The sequence below is a fragment of the Lynx canadensis genome, chromosome B3 (genome assembly GCF_007474595.2).
Source record: "Lynx canadensis isolate LIC74 chromosome B3, mLynCan4.pri.v2, whole genome shotgun sequence".
In the NCBI taxonomy this organism is placed as follows: Eukaryota; Metazoa; Chordata; class Mammalia; order Carnivora; family Felidae; genus Lynx; species Lynx canadensis.
Genome location: NC_044308.2, coordinates 96,433,556 through 96,450,959, shown reverse-complemented (window position 1 = coordinate 96,450,959; position 17,404 = coordinate 96,433,556). Strand labels below are relative to the sequence as shown.

Here is a 17,404-nt window from a genome sequence, read left to right as displayed (position 1 = left end):
TTGGTTAATTATGATGTTTAAATGTGGTGTAACTGTCTCCTTTTTCTATAACTTACTAAGAGAAATGTTTAAAAATCTCCCACTTCTGTTGTGGATTTACTGATTTCTTATTTTAGGTGTGTCACTTTTGGTTTATGTATTTTAAAGCTATATTATTAAGCTTATATAAATTTATTAATGTTATATATTCCTACTAAGGTAACTATCATTATGAAATATCCCGATTTATCTTTGTTACTTTTATCCTTAAGTCTATTTGTGCTATAGTAATATTACATGTTAATATAAATTAAAAATATAATAATCTGTAGTATATTAGTATAGCCAAACTAGCTTTGTTTTTGCTTGCATAGCATGTTTACATAGACACATATACGTCTATGTGTGTATATATGTGTATATATATGGGTTGGAGTATAAAATCTTGCTCATTTTTTCCTATTTACAGTATCTTTTATTTGCCCTTTTATTTACCTTTTCTTGATTTTTGTATTGATTAATTGCATATTTTTACTTATTTTAGTGTATCTCTTGTTATCTGATTTGTTATGGCTTTTTGTTGTTGTTGTTTTTAGAAAGAAAACACACACACACACACACACACACACACACAAGTCAGGGAGGGGCAGAGAGTGAGAGAGGGCTAATCTTAATTATAACACTGGGATCATGACATGAGCTAAAACCAAGAGTCAGAGGCTCAATTGACTGAGCCATCCAGGTGCCCCTGACTTGTTATGGCTTTAATTATCATTCTTTTCCTGGTTCCTTCAGAAATTACAAAAGGCATCCATAACTTATTACCATGTACCTTAAATTAGACTAAGTCCAGTATAATGTAAAACATTTTTTGTAACTCTATTTCATTCCTCTGGCAGATTTTCCTTTTTGTTACATATTTTACTGTCAGATATATTATCCACACCACAGTGCTTTGTTAACATTGTTGCTTTAAACAGTTGGTAGTCTTTCATATTCACTTTTCCTACATTTGCTTGTTACTTCTTACACAGTACTTCCATTATTCTGCAGAGGATCACTTTCCTTCACCCTACTGAGTTTGTTTCCAAGAACTGAAACAATAACAAGAATTGTTATTTGTGGTCACTTCTGGGAAAGGAACTGCAGATAAACTTCTTACTTTATATCTTTCTCAGAAAGAATGGTTTTACAGATAGTTTTTGCTTTTGTCTGAAATTTTCTGGCAAAATTATCACCCTTAAAGCCTAAAATATACAAAATTTGAATGTATTTGGTATACTAGCATTGCAAAAAATATTAGTATAATCTCTATTAGTATTATAAACCTTTTCTCCACCTGATTTCACAGGTGACAACCTATTCAAATGTTTAAAAAACGATAGGACAAATGTTTAAAAAAAGAGGAATAATTGAGTTGGCCAATAGGAAGACATACCTCTTCTTCATGTATGTTTTTCCTCCCCATTAGAAAAATAAAAATATGTTAAGTAACTGTTAACAGTTTCCACAGTTGAACACAATTGAGTGAGTTCCATATATCATATGTTTTTGGGAGTTAGACAGGAAACAGTATAGATCCTCCATCAAACCCTGTATATTTAATAATCTTCTGGAAATTGCCTCAGACCGTGTGATTACAGAACTGTCAACACCATTCCCTTGAGAAGGTGTCATAACTGAACTACAAGATAATTTTCTTTTATTTTTCCTCATCTAGGATGAACCATATGATTCCTAAAGAAACAAGGGTTCTTTGCCAAGGCCCAGTTTACTCGACAACTAGAAAACAAAAATGAATAAATTTCGTTTTATTTTGATTTTGAATGCCTGCATTTCATAGTCTCTCCACCTGGAAGTCTCTCAAGTAACATGACCTCAAGAGACTGAAAGCGAACTCTCTTCTCCATCTTACCACAGTTTCATCGTGTTTTGTGATTTCTATGTGAAGAAAGCATTACTATCCACAATTTCCCAAGCTAGAAACCGTGGAGTCATCTTAGAGAGCCCTGATTCTTACTCCAACAGATCATCAAGTACTGTTTATTCATATACCCCTTGCATCTATCCCCTTGTTTTTATCATGTTATTGTAATATTGAGCACTGCTTTGAGGGGGAAAATATATCCCACAGTCTTACCTATTGGCTCTGCTACAATTGTAGGAGTTGTAACTTTTGCAACCTGTTCTCTAATTGCAAATCCTTTTATTTATTCCTAATTGATCCCCTTTTTCAAATCTCCATAGGGGCTATTTCAGATTTTCACTAGTTCTTGAATGCTTTCTTTCAATTTACATCTCTATTATCATGGGGAAAAGGTAGGCCTAAATCAGGTAGTTTATCTGGAAACAAATGCAAATGTTTTAATTACATGGTGCAAGATCTTATGTGGTAAAAGATCTGAATGCAGAACACTCTTATCCCTCAAGAATTTAAAGATTGAAAATCAGTAGTTTGGAGAAAATACAGCACGCCTGCTAAATGTTATGTTTGCTTAATTAAATTAAGCCATTAGACCTTATTATATTAGAAAACTCAAAAACAGTTTAATGAAGTACTAATGTTTGAGCTTAACAAATTTTAATATAAAACCAAAGGGTCCTTTAAAAAGCAATAATTCCTGTTTAAGTATTAAAGAAAAAAGTCATTAAGAGTATGAAATTACTCTTGCTTCTGCTTTCATGCTGAACTCATCATGAAAATAAGGCTTAGTCAATAGCTTTGAAAAGAAAGGCTTAGAACTTACACAAAGACCACAAAACCACTTTGATTTTATAAGCTACGAAAATGGAGCCATTTCTCAGCCAGTGAGTACAACCGATTAATGATGATGGCCTCTTCAGATTAAAGTATTGACTCTAACATGTCACCAATGGCCCCTACAATTATAGCATTAACACTGACATTGAAGATATTTTTGATACTCTACAGATGACATGTAACAATGGCACTATGTCTCACTGTTTCCTGTTTCTCATTACAATGATTCTGACACTTGGCATAAATTACAGACATTTAACACTAGAGGCCTGAAGCTTAAATTTGGAGTTGTAAGCACTTAAAATCTTTATACCGGTAAGATATTTTGCTTGTAACTGGCTGCAGAATTGAGTTTGAGGATTTTAGAAGAATGGAATATGATCCAGTTAAAACTAGAAATTCCAGGGCGCCTGGGTGGCTCAGTCAGTTAGGCGTTCGACTTTAGCTCAGGTCATGATCTCATGGTCCATGAGTTCGAGCCCTCTTCGGGCTCTGTGCTGACAGCTCGGAGCCTGGAGCCTGTTTCAGATTCTGTGTCTCCCTGTCTCTGACCCTCCCCCGTTCATGCTTTGTCTCTGTCTCAAAAATAAATAAACGTTAAAAAAATTAAAAAAAACCAAAAATACTAGAAATTCCATCCTTGTACTGGTGTGAAATTTGAAATCTATATAAATGAAAAACAAGTGCACAAAAAATCCTTTCACATCCACTTCTGAGTGGGAAGAAATGTGCCTACAACTACATTACTATTATAATTATAGAGACTTGACAATTATTCAAAGTTACAGTTTAGAAATGCAGTCTGCAAATTTTAGGTAAACTGTAATCTTTAGGGGGGGATTTCAATGTGCTATTTTATGTCCATTGTAAGGCATTTTCCGATTTCAACTCCTCGTTTCCAGAGGTCTATGTAAACAATTGTCAAGACAGTGATATTAAGTGAGATTATGCTAGGTGTTCCAGTGAGGGGTAGGGATGGGACAATTTAAAACACATGTGCCTTCATAAACTTCCTTAAAGCTTACTGTTTCTGTGAAGGGGGTTCCAGTTCAAGGTTTATTTTTATAAGAATGCACATGCATCTCTAATGTAGGTTTCCAGGGAAGACACAATTAGCCTTGGACACTTCTTTTTGAGGACTGTGCTACTAAAAGTCCCTGAGGCAACTTTCTTCTCTACCTTTGCTTTCCATCTGAGGTAGGACCCTGTTTCCTATACTCCTCTCTTTCGAATTTACCTACTATACTCTCTTGAGGCACTGAAGCTTTTCTCTCAGAGATGGTCATGGTCTGGTGCTTCTTTTCCCACATCCATGTCAGTTAGGGCATGACAGTCAGAAAGTTGTTCCCTAAATTTGTCTATCTCCCAACCCCCAGAATGTGTGTGTATGTAGTGTTACATGGCAAAAGAAACGTTGCAGACGTGATTACGGTTAAAAAATTTGAGATGGAGAGATTATTCAGGATTATCTGGGTGGGACTAATCTAATCATGCATGTCCTTAACAGTGGAAGATGAAAAAAGAAGAGTGGACCAGAGAGGTGTGATGACAGAAGGAGGGGAGATCTGAAGTGTGAGAGGCATTTGTTTACCATTGCTGGTTTTGAAGGAGCAGTGTGTGGGATTCACCCAAGGAATGTGGCTGGCCTTTAGGAGCTGGAAATGGACCTCTGCTGACAGTCAGTAAGAAAATGGGGCCTCAGAATTACAAATACAAGGAATTGTGTTCTTCCAATAAACCAAATAGTCAAGGAAATGGATCCTTCCCTAAAGCCTCCAGAAAGAAATGAAGCCCTGTTCACAGTGATTTTAGCCCAGTGAGGCCCATGTTGGGCTTCTGACCTACAGACTTTAAGATGATACATTTGTGTTGTTTAAGTCACTACTTAGGTAGTAATTTGTTACAACAGAAAACTAATACACAAGTTTCCCATACTGTTCCATTTATATTTAATAAAAGAGTAATAACTAGGAGTTCTGGGGACGATGGCAGAGTAGCAGGAATCTGGGCTCACCTAGGCCCATGGATATCACTAGATAACACCCACATCAATGTAAATAAACCAGAAAACAACATAAAGAGTGGCAGAACAGACTTTACATGGTTAAATGTAGAGAAGAGACCACATTGAAGAGTAGGAAAGGCAGAGATGGTCAAGAGACAAACACACCCATGGGTATATCCACAGGAGGGAAGGTCACCAGAGACATGGAGATGGAAGACAAGTGGACCCCCGTATGGGGCTCCCCAGGCATGGGAGGGCCCACACTGGGAAGATGAATCCCCACAACATTTGTCTTTTAAGGCCAGAGGGGCCTGGCTTCATGAGTTTTTATAATCAGTGGTGCTCAACACCTGGAACTTTAAAAATCAGCAGGCTCAATTCTGGGAGAACCAAAGGGCTATAGGAAACTAAGTCCCCACCTTTAAAGAGCCAACACAACAAATAGCCTAGCTGAGATACAGCATTGAAGCAGCTGCTTGAGAAATACGTAGGATATTCAAGAAGCAGATTTATTTACTAATCTTAGAGTGTGAGAAGAGACTTCTCAAAGAACACAAGAGTTGGTGGGTACAATTTCCCACCTCTGCCTCCCTCCCCCCACCAGCCCCCGCCCCAGACTAGACACATGGACACTTTTGGGAACCAGCACAGCGCCAACACTCTCCGCCTAGCTTGCTAACAGCACCCAGCCCCCTGGTGCTTCTGTGAATCTGTCTGCTCCAACAAGGCCTTATCAGGAGTTTTCTGAGGAGGCTACAGATTCCCTTGCACAGGGGACCTGCAAGTAACTTGCTGGCACTGCACACTCTACCCCTGTGATCTCCTGTGGACATGGCTTCTAATACACCTTTGGCAAGTCCAACATGATGCCATAAGCCTGATCGTGTGCAAGCAGCCCTGATTGGGGCCAGCACCACACCAAAGGGATTCCTGCCCTGGGGAGAGGGGAAGATAACCACACACACACCAGTCTCACCACAGCCCAGCAGTGGGCTGCGGCAGACAACTGGTCTGACTTCAGGCCTTACCCACCAATGAAAGCTTCTCAGGGGATGACAAGAGGAGAGTACCTCCAGTTCAGTGCTTCTGCAGCCCTGCCAAATGCCTGATCTGATTCAACTCAAGCTCAGGGTGGCCCCAGACTCACCCACGAGCAACAGAGAAATCAAACCCCGCCTGCAACAGGCAAAGGGAACCTTTGGAGACAATTGGACCGAAGGCAAACATGCCTCAACCACAATAGTAGGACATATGCAACACACTCAGAAGAGACCCACTAAAGCCCCAGGTTCTGGTGAACTGAGGACGCTGTACTACAGGGCATCATAGGACCTCTTCATAAGGCCATTACTTTACTAAAATGTGTATTACATTCATTTATAGTTGGATATTAAGCCAACCTTTGATTATTGGGTTGACTCCTGCTGGATCATGGTTTATAATTCTTTTATATTAGATTTTAGTTTTTTGCTAGATTTAGTTTTATAGTACTCTGAGGATTTTTTCACATATGTACTCTTAAGAAACATTAATTTTTAGTTTTTTTGGGGGGGGATGATGTTTTGACATCAGAGTAATATTGACCTCATAGATTGAGTTGAAAAATGGACCCTCTTCATCTGTTTTTTTTTTTTTTTCTTAAAGCCTTTACTTTGAGACATAATGGAAAAATCTTACAGGTACACATGGAAAAGTAAGATGTGATCACAGTTAAAAGTGAAGACAATCTAACTAGAGAGCTGTGATGCCTGTCAACTAATGCAGAAGCTAAATTTCTGAGTGTGATAAGTTGCAGGGCTGAAAGGAATGGTAATTAGTATTTCTCTCCTTCTTCTTCACTCTCTCTTTAAACAAAATCCATACCAACCTCCTCATAATCCTTCTCAAGATTATGGAATCTCATAAAGGATTTCTTAGGCCATGCCCTCCCAGTCCTCAGAAAACTCTCCTTCCTCCGCATCCTCACCCACATACCAGTGAATAAAAGCATGCTGAACATACATCAAGTCAAACTTGTGGTCCAGGCAAGCCTAGGCTGCAGGAATGGCGATGGTGTTGCTCAGCATGCACACAGTTTGCTGTACTGTGGCTAGGTGTCCACCAGGTACCAGTGGGAGGCTGGTAATTAATGCCAACTTTGAAGCCAATGGGGCACCAGTCCACAAACTGGACGTTGTGCTTGGTCTTCATGGTGGCAATGGAAATATCAACATCTTTGAGAACCACATCGTCATGGTACAACAGGCAGAAAGCCACATATTTACCATGATGGGGGTCACATTTCACCATCTGGTTGGTTGGTTAAAACCATGCATTAGTGATCTCTGCTGCAGAAAGATGTTCATGGTAGGTTTTCACAGCAGAGATGACAAGAGCACATGTGGCCAGGGGGAAGTGGATGCAGGGTTAGGATACCAGGTTGATGTGGAATTCTGTCAGACCATTATTCAGGGCTCCATCAAATCTGAGGGAAGCAATGATGGAAGACACAACCTGGCTAGTAAGGCAGCTAAGATTAGTGTAGGTTGGGGATTCAATATTGAAACTTTTACAACAGATGTCATAGATGGCTTCATTGTCTACCATGAAGGCACAGAGTGCTCCAGGGTGATGTGGGTAGTGAGGATGGAGCTTGGGGTTCACCAAAAACTGGAAATCTGGGGGACTGGGTAAATGGAGAACTCAAGCTTAGACTTCTTGCCATAATCAACAGAGAGACGTTCCATCATTAGGGAAGTGAACTCAGAACCAGTTTCTTCTCCAAAGCTGTAGAAAATTGAGTCACCCTGAAGACCTGTGAACTGGTCAGCCAGTTTTCAAATTCGGTCCAAGACCAAGTCAAGGATCTCCTTGCCAATGGTATGGTGCTCTGGGCCACAGTTATTGGCAGCATCTTCCTTGCCTGTGCTGAGCTTCTCAGGGTGGAAGAGCTGGCGGTAGGTACCAATGACTATGGGTTCCAAATTTAAAAACATTTCCCTGGGCACATGCTTGCCAGACCTGTTTCACTGAAGAAGGTGTTGAAGGAGTCATCTCCTCCCCTAGTGATCTTGTCACTTGGCATCTGGCTATCAGGCTGGATGTTGTATTCCAGGCAGTAGAGTTCCCAGCAGGCATTGCCAATCTGGACACCAGCCTGGCCAATGGAGATGGAGATGTGCTCACACATTATGGCTATGGGTTAGCAGGTGCAGGTTACAGGAGCATACAGACATTGGGTCCTGATGACTGTCCCTGACAAGCTAAGAGTTGAGGTAAGTAATGCACTCCCTCTTCATCTATTTTTTGGTTTTGGAGAAACTTGTTAAGGTTACAGTTTGGTTTTTAAATGTTTGGTAGCATTCACTAGTAAAGTCATCTGGGCTTGTTCTTTTCTTTGTGGGAAGTCTTTAAAAATATCAATAAAGGTATTTAACTGTTATAAGTCTATTTAGAATCTCTATTTCTTGTTGAATAATTTTTAATAGTTTGTGACTTTTCAAAAATTTGTCCATTTCATCTAGGATTTCCAATATGTTAGGATAGAAGTATTCATATCAGTCCTCTATATTCCTTTTTATTTTTACATAGTCAACATTTTTTTCATTCTTTTCTCTCTCTCTTTTCTCCTTATCATTCTCTTCTCCTTCTGGAGTATGTACAATGTTGTGCTTGATGGTATCCCACATTTTTCTGAAGCATTGTTTACTTTTTCATTATTTTTATTTTTCTGTTTAGATTGCATAATATCTTGATATATTTTCAAATTTATTTTTTTTCTTTCTGCTATATCAAATATATAGTTGTTAGCTTTAGTCATTTTTTAAAACCATTTGGATATAAAATTTTAATTTCATAATTTTTATTTAATAATTAATAATTTTGATCTGTTTATTGATGTTCTCTATTTGACAGAACATTTTCATCATATTTCCTTTTATTTTCTTTTGGTATGGTTGCCTTTAATTACTTAAAATAACTCCTTAGAAGTCTTTCTTGCTAAGTCCATCACCTGGGCCCCCTTAAAAGAAGTTTCTACTGCCTTTTATTTTCTGTCAATGGGTCACACTTTTCTATTTCTTTCTATGTTACCTAAACTTTGTTGGAAACTTGACATTTCATGTAATATATATAGCAACTCTGTGTACTGATCCTTAATTCCACCCCAAGGATGCATAGAATTGGTACAACTGCCTTATAATCAGCTAGGGAATGAATAGTAGTTTTGAAGATGTATCTAAGCCTTAGTTCTACAGTTCTATTATATACTTTAGAGAAGCCTAAAACCACCTGTACAAAGAATTATTCACCGAATGTTCATTATATCAATATTTGCTGGAGAGAGAATAGGGAAAGAAAGAAGCAACTTAAATGTCTACCAGCTAGAGGATGGGTGAATGAAAATGTGTTTATGGGTAAATGGAATAAATAGATAAGTGGATAAATGGAAAAAGTGTTCTTTTACTTCTGTGTTCTAGCCACAAAATATAGTATCATTTTAAAATGTTAGTATTGGTTGTGGTGGGCACACAATATTTTTATTCTTTTACCATGATTCTCCATTGCATATAAATATGATGTGAATAAGCAGTGAATAAGTAAAAGGAGAAAAATATATTATTTAAAGCATACCTGTACTCTAAAATAATAAAATAAGTACTTTAGGCTGAAGGAAAATGATTCTAATTAGAAAATATACCTACTCAAGTGAATGTAGAGTTACAAATAAGGTAAATGCATACTAAAATATAAACACAAAGGAAGACTCAAAAATACAAAATTAAAAAAAATATCCTGACTTTAAATATAAAGACATAGATAAGTAGAAAGTAAAAGAATGTGGAAAAGTTGGAGCATGAATACACTAATTATTACAAAACTGAAGTGGCTCTATGAATACCAGACAAATTATGCTTCAGTTAAAGGAATATTAGCAGACAAGGAAAGGTATTTATTTTGATAAAAAGATCAAATAAACAAGAAGACAAGCAGATCTAATGTCTGTTCATCTAACGATAGAATTTCAAAGTACATTAAAAGACAATAAACAGATGGAAAAAATAAACTGTCCAATTCACAATATAGTTGGATATTTCAACCTTTCTCTCTTCATACATGACAGAATACACAGAAAATTGGTAAGAATATAAAAATTAAAATTATTATGAAATATTTGTAACTAATTAATATTAATAGACATTACATTCAATAATTTCAGGCTACATATTATTTTAAAGTGAAAATGGAATATTCACAAAGTAGACAATATTTTGGGCCATAAATCAAGTCTTAGTGAACGTATAAGGATTGGATTCATTAAAAATGTATTCTTTGAAGAGATAAAATTTAATTATGAATCAATAACCAAAATACATTTGTAATATTCTCAGATATTTGTAAATTAGGTAACATACTCTGAATAACCGATGGGTCAAAGAAGAAATCAGAAAAGATGTCAGAAAAATTTTGAAAATTGAATAGGGTTAACTATGAAGTATAACATAATGAAATTTGAGGAATACAACTCAAGCAATGCTTAGATAAAAATTTATATTTTAACATTTTATTATAAAAGGAGAATGGTTAAAGTCAATGATCTAAGCTACCAAATTAAGAAACTAGATAAAAGAGCAAATTAAAGCCAAATTAGAAGGTAGATAATTATGAACAGAGAATGAACATCAATATGATAAGAAATGATAGATAAAATTATTGAAAAACACTTGCATCCTTGAAAAGTAGAAGTGAAGCCATGAACCTCTAGCTAGACTGATAATAAGAAAAAGAGAAAACAGTAGTCAATAATATCAGGAATGTATGAGGCAATATTACAGATCTTTGAGAAAAAGAAGGGTAAGAATAATGGAGGATGCAAATAAGGATAATAACACACTTAATGCTAATAATTTTAATGAGTTAAAACCAAGCTATCAAAACAAACAATATGCCACAGACTATGCACTATCCTGCATTTATTTTAAAAAGGTATATTCACAATTAAAAACCTTCTCACACACACACACACACACACACACACACACACACACACAAAACCTTCTTATATACTTCCACCTTAAGTCATAAGGGAGTAATTTGTACTAGGCTTGTCTTTCTATAATGACAACTAGAAAAGTTGACAAACAGGCATATTCACACTTGTTATAATAGTCAATGTATGACTGACCCGTGAAAAAAATAATCAATCAATGTGAAGATGCATCACTGTTGACCCTCTAATCCTCAGACATTGAATAGATAATAGGGGAGTATCATAAACAATTTATCAAATAAACTTTAAAACTTAGTGAAATGTAAACATTTCTTATAAGACACAAATCACATTATATTTAATGAAGAAAGACTGACTTCTAACTGCTAACATCAGGAAAATCAGGAAATGTAAAAACAAATCTGCTCCCATTACTTTTATTCAATATTGTACTGAAATTCCTAGTCAATACAAGAAAGCAAACAATATAGTGAAAGGAATATAGATTGGACATGAAGAAATAAAACTGTCCTTATTTGCAAAAATGCTTGTCTACATAACTAATTCTAACATTTTTGTGAAAATGTATAGATCTCCAAACAGCCAAGACAATTTTAAAACAAAAGAACCAAGTTGGAGGGTGTATAGCATTTTATTTCAATACATACTGTGATGATACAGAAGTAAACAGCATATCATACCGGCATAAGCCCAGAAACAAAAATCAATATCACAGAATAGAATCCATAAATAGATACATGTGTAAGTGATCAATGATTTAATGAGGGTGCCAATGTAATTCAGTTTGGGAAGATTGTGTTTTCCATATGCTATCCTAGAGCACCTGGATATATCTTTTAAAAAAGAAATGAGCTTCAGCCCCTACCTCATAAAATATGAAAAATTAACTCAAAATGGACCATAGGCATAATTAAAAACCTAAAACTATAAAATTCTAGAAGAAAACATAACAAAAAATTAATTGTGAACAGGATGTCAGGCAAGATTTCTTAAGACAAAAATCCTCATAAATTGTAAAACAAAACAAAATATAAAAAGCCTCTAAGACAAGGGTTGAAAAATAATTTTCAAAAGTCTACATTAAAAAGTGAAAAAGAAAGCCAAATGACGGAATACATTTACATTATCTAATTATGCAAAGGGCTTATTGTCAAAATGTATAAAAATCTCTTACGATAATTAGAAGACAAATGACAAAACAAAAATGGATGAAAGATGTTTAATATTTTAGTTATCAAGAAATGAAAAATAAAACACAATAATATATATTACTTCACACATACCTGGAAAGCTAAAATTGAAAAAAAAATGACAATACCAAGTATTGGTGAAGATATGGAGCAAATGGAATTCTCATACATTTCAGATGGAAATGTAAAATGGTATTGTCACTTTTAAAATTGGTTTCCAATGTCTTATAACATTAAAATACACTTATCATACAATCCTACATCAAGGTATTTTACCAAGAGAAATAAAAACATACAACTGCAATAACTTCTCATGTTTATATAAGTTTGCTCATAAGAGCCACAAACTAGAGACAGCCCATATATCCATCAACAGGTGAATAGATAAACTGATTGTGGTACATTTATTCAATGGAATACAACACAGCAAGCATTGGAAAAGAACACACTACTTAAACATGTAACAAAACGAATGAATCTCAAAAATGTAGAGTGAATGAAGTACAATAAAGTACATATGGTATGATTCTATTATATAAAGTTTTAGAAAAGACAAAAATAATCTACAGTGATGTAAATAAGATCAGAAGTTGCTTGATTGAGGAATGAGGTTGTGTTTATTAGGTTTCATGTTGTTTGTGAAAAATTAATCTGGATCTACACATCTTACTTGGTTGTGTTTTACAGTAGGTAAATTACACCCAAGTAGAATGGATTTAGAATGTAACACATGCCCTGAACAAAATCATTCAAATAGAACAAAGCCAAAACATAATGAAATTAATGAAAAGTAGGTCTTTCTCCAGCCCACAGGCAAACACCATACACCATATACAGTTTAGGGTATATGTCCCTAGAAATAGTATCCATCTATGACAATAAATTTCATATTAAAAAAAAGTTAAAAAAAAAGAGACTACAATATCACTGTTGGTCTTGGTTTCCCAGATGTGAATAAACAGCCTTTTCCCTAATTAATACAAAGGAATGTAAAACATTTTGTAAAGTTTTAAAGTGAGTTTCTTTTGAACTAACATACAGTAGTACATATTCAATGGTTGCTTGTGAAATTGAGCTGAAATAAATTATGATGCATTTTTAGAATATAAAAAAAGCAAAAAAAATCCTTATAAGTGCATAATTGAGCTCTTTTTTAATATTAAAGGAATATTTTGATACCTTAAAAGGAACATTCAAAGATGTTTGCTTTTTATACCAAACTTAATAAAATTCTAAATTGAAGAAATCTCATTTCTTCCAGGATGTGAAAATAGAGGCCAAAAATAATGTTGTATTAAGTTTAATACCTATATTTAATCAATTCCAATGCTTTGGATATAATAGCAGACCAATACATAATTGTTTAATATAGCATATCTAGTTCTCCTCAACCTTGCTACCAAGACTGGAGAATATATTATGGAAAAGGAGCATGTGAAATGTAATTATCAGAGTTTAAGAGGGGGTTGTGTTTTAAATTCGTGTAGCAAATCAGGATTTTAAAAACCACTTTGCTGTGCCAAATTTTTACAGCCTAGCCACTTGATTTATAAGGGTTATTTTTCCTTTAAAAAATCAGTAAGTGAAGTGCCATAATTTTTACTACAGATTTATGTCATGATGAAAAGTTGATCTATTTTTGGAAGATTAAACATAAACTACACAATTTTGATAAATGGTTAGTAATGAACAGATTTCATCTTGCTCTCTCCCAATATGATTTTTTTAGCACTAAACCTTCTTGTCATATTCATATACATATTTAACTAAAGGAAGGATTTAATGATGAACATACATTGAAGAATAAAATTAGTTGTCTATTCAAAGAGAAAAGCTTTGAAATGAATAGAAGCACAAATTACATTTTATGAATATGGGGATTCTGAGCCATTTTACCTAATGATTTGTTAGATTGTGAAAGTACACTCTTTTGTTATGTGTCTCAAGAATTTTCTTCTTCTTTCCCTTGTGTATTCATATTTTTAACAACAAATCATGCACATTCTTTTGAATTGATGTAAATTCATAATTTAAAATAACATTTACCTAGAACTGGCAAAGTAAATAAAATTTGATTAGACATCTGGTAAACCTGATAAATTCTCAACTTTTTTTCACTGTGATATTATCAGGCAAAACTGAAAAAAAAAACACATATATTTTCCTCCAGTGATTTTACAGAGAAATATTTCAAGATCTAGATTTATGAGATAATTTTCTAGGGTCACCAAATGGATTATTAATAGCACCAAAAGTAGGTAAGTATTTCTAGTCTATCAAAATTACCTAAATTACATAATAACTTGCTTACAATATTGTATTGTCTCTTTTTGTATTAATCTACAGCTGGTATTTTGAAATCATCAAGGCATTAATATTGCCTTATGAAAAAAATATTCACTGTATATGAAAAGTGTCTAAATTAGGAAGTCACTGTTGGACATCTTCAATCATTATTTTGGAGCATATTATTGGTTGTACTTTGAAAAAATGACAGTTGAACTTACTATGTTTTAAATAGAAGCAGATGCCAACTGCTAAAAGAACAAAGAACAGCCTACATGACTTGAATGGGACCTATTGGGGATGCTTGGAAATCGTGGAGAAAAAGTAGGCTAGAGAGCATATATGAAGAATTAATCATAGAGTAGAATACTAGAATAGAATTCAACCTTCCAACAGAATCAAGACAGAGCCCATAAATCTCAATATGAAAATCAGTGGGTGTGACATCCAATGTTCTGTATTCCATACCCACCCAGATGTCTCATCTTTTTTTTTTTTTTTTTTTTGTATCAAAGGCTTGAGAAATAAAGTGGCAATTTGTATTTTTATTTAAAACGTTTTAATCAATAACTTGTTCAGAATGATGGAACTATTTTACAGCATGAAATTAAATTAAGGACACTTTACATTCAAGTTTGAGTAGTTTCCTTTTATCTAATCTGCAATAGGTTCTGTATTCCTTTTGTAATTAATTATAAAGTTCAAACTCTACTATGACGCTGTGATAATGTATTAACTAACATATAGGGGAATTACTTTAATTCTTATAGTTTCATTAGCACATTCAATCACAGTAATAGTATCTTTGTGTTTCAAATATTGTAATGTTTTAACACATGCATGCACCACTCCTTCTGATTATGGCAGAGAGAGTTACTTAACTGAACAGTTTTAAAACTTGAACTCGACAAATAATGAATTTACCATCTAAAAGAACCTATTCGAAAATTAGGGCCAACCAATTCAAAACAGTGATGACTGAGCAAATATCTTCTCAAAAAATGATTGCTGCTCTTGATTTAAATTAGAATTCAGATGAAAATACATTAATTTTATGAATGTAGAGGGTTTTCCCCTAAATAATAGCACAAAGACAATTAGACCTGTTTTGACAGTTACTACTTTATAATTGAAATTGTTGGAACTGGACTTTTGGACTTTTCTTAGAAATGAGCCCACATACTAGAAAATGGAAATTAATGGTCCTCATGCAAGAAGCTCTGAGAATGCCGTATTGCTCTTGTGGGCCTCCACTTGGCATGACATCTAATGGTCTCCTGCTATCTATTGTTTGCACCTTGAGAAATAAGATTATTTATGCCAGCCTTGCAAATAAGTACACAACAATTTATCAGCACAAATTGTTTTGTCAGCCTGCCTTATCCTATAGTTTTGCCAGTTAATGAACACTAACTTATTTTACCTCAGTAGCCTAACATAAATCACTGCTTGTTCTCAACAAACGTCAGCGGCAGTATTGTCGAAGTTGATAGCAGTACAGCCTAAGTGAGTTAAAATAACATTAGTATTTTATTTGTAGTTGTTTTTCGTAATGTTATAGGTTTTTATGCCTATAAAGTTCTATGCCATTTTGACCTAAACATTACCTGCAGTTAATGTAGCATATTGATTTTATGTAGTTTTTCCTTTCTCCTTCCCCAAACTCCACAAAAAATCGTAATACAAAACAAAGGAAAGTCTTACACCAATAAGAAATCAGGGGAAAGAAGAGATAATAGCCTACTGGAAATTACAAAGAGGACAGAAGAATTTAGAATGGCATAGCAAACCACAGAATAGCTAAGAATTAAGCCAGCTCTGGGGAATTGGGGTGGGGTTGGGGAGAAAAGAAATATCAGGCTCTTTCTGGGAATTTATACCCAGAAAGACTCACACGCCTACTTCTGAAGGTAGATTACAGAGGTGACAAAAGGAACACAGTTTGAATGTGTTAGGCCCTGTATTCCTTTCCTCATGATGATTATTTTCTGCAAATGTGGAATCACAGAACTTTCATGTAACCATCAGGACTGAAGGTGGGGGTGAATTGCAAAACTAAAAAGGGTGAAGTTACACACTTATCTTCATGACAAAGAGTAAAACTCTCACACTCTGAATTTCTCATTACAATCCCTGTTTTTTAACGACTACTTTCATTTGGGTGTTTTCCTACAGGCAAACCATCCTTACTGATATAAAAAGTTTATCGGCAATTGACAGAGTTAGTGTCTGAAAAGTCTGTTTTAATATAGTGAAATAAAGTACTCTGTCCTCAAAGGGAAAAAATTTGATAAAGGTAACAAGGTTTAAGTTAAGTCACATTCATATCCCACTGAAGTGTAATACTAGAACGAAGAGGAAGATGGAGCAGGAGTGTCCCTCCATGACCTGCTCAAACGCATCTGCTACAGATGAAGTAGAAAGGTCTGGGTCTGGATATGTTATTGATCCTGGGTTCTTCTGAAAGCAGTGGAGCATTTCTGTCTTTCTAGATGTCCATCCTAATATGTGTAATCAAGTTATGCACAAAATGCTAATAATATTTGTGTAAACAACAATCTCCCTTTCTGTCCACTTATTTGTGTAATAATTATAAATAAGCATTTCATTACACATAATATACTACATTTAACCTCTGCCTTGGCTGATTATGATACCCATTCTTTTTGTGTAGATTCCTACCAGGTGCACTTCCCTGATGGCTTACAAAGTTAAAGAACTATTGTTTCATGACATAATCCTTGTGATTTTTAGTAGTAATTTCCAAACTGCACACAGTTCTAGAGTTCTGCAGAGATGGTCGAAGGGCTTAAGAGAGAGAGAGAAAGAGAGAGAGACTGAGCTGAGGAGGGGCAGAGAGAGAGAGAGAATCCTAAACAGGCTCCATGCTGTCAGCCCAGAGCCTGATGCAGGGCTAGAACTCAAACTGTGAGATCATGACCTGAGCTGAAATCAAAACTTACTGGACTGAGCTACCCAGGTTCCCCAACAGCTTTCTTAAGGGGCTAGTGTGTGTATGTGTGTGCCTATGTATATTTGTGTATGCATGTGTGTATGAGCGTATATGAGTGCATGTGTGCACATGTATGGATCAGAATATATTTATGAAAGTGTATGTGTATGTTTATGCACTTATGTGTGAGAGGGGTTTAGAGTGTAGCTTCAGGTCCCCATTTCTTGCTTCAGCTAGAGGA

At 35.1% G+C, this 17,404-nt stretch overlaps 1 pseudogene; it reads right to left on the bottom strand.

Annotated features, from left to right (window-relative positions):
• Window positions 1–6,558: 6,558 nt before the first annotated feature.
• On the bottom strand, window positions 6,559–7,914 carry LOC115517233 (annotated as a pseudogene).
• Between the last annotated feature and the right edge of the window lie 9,490 nt (window positions 7,915–17,404).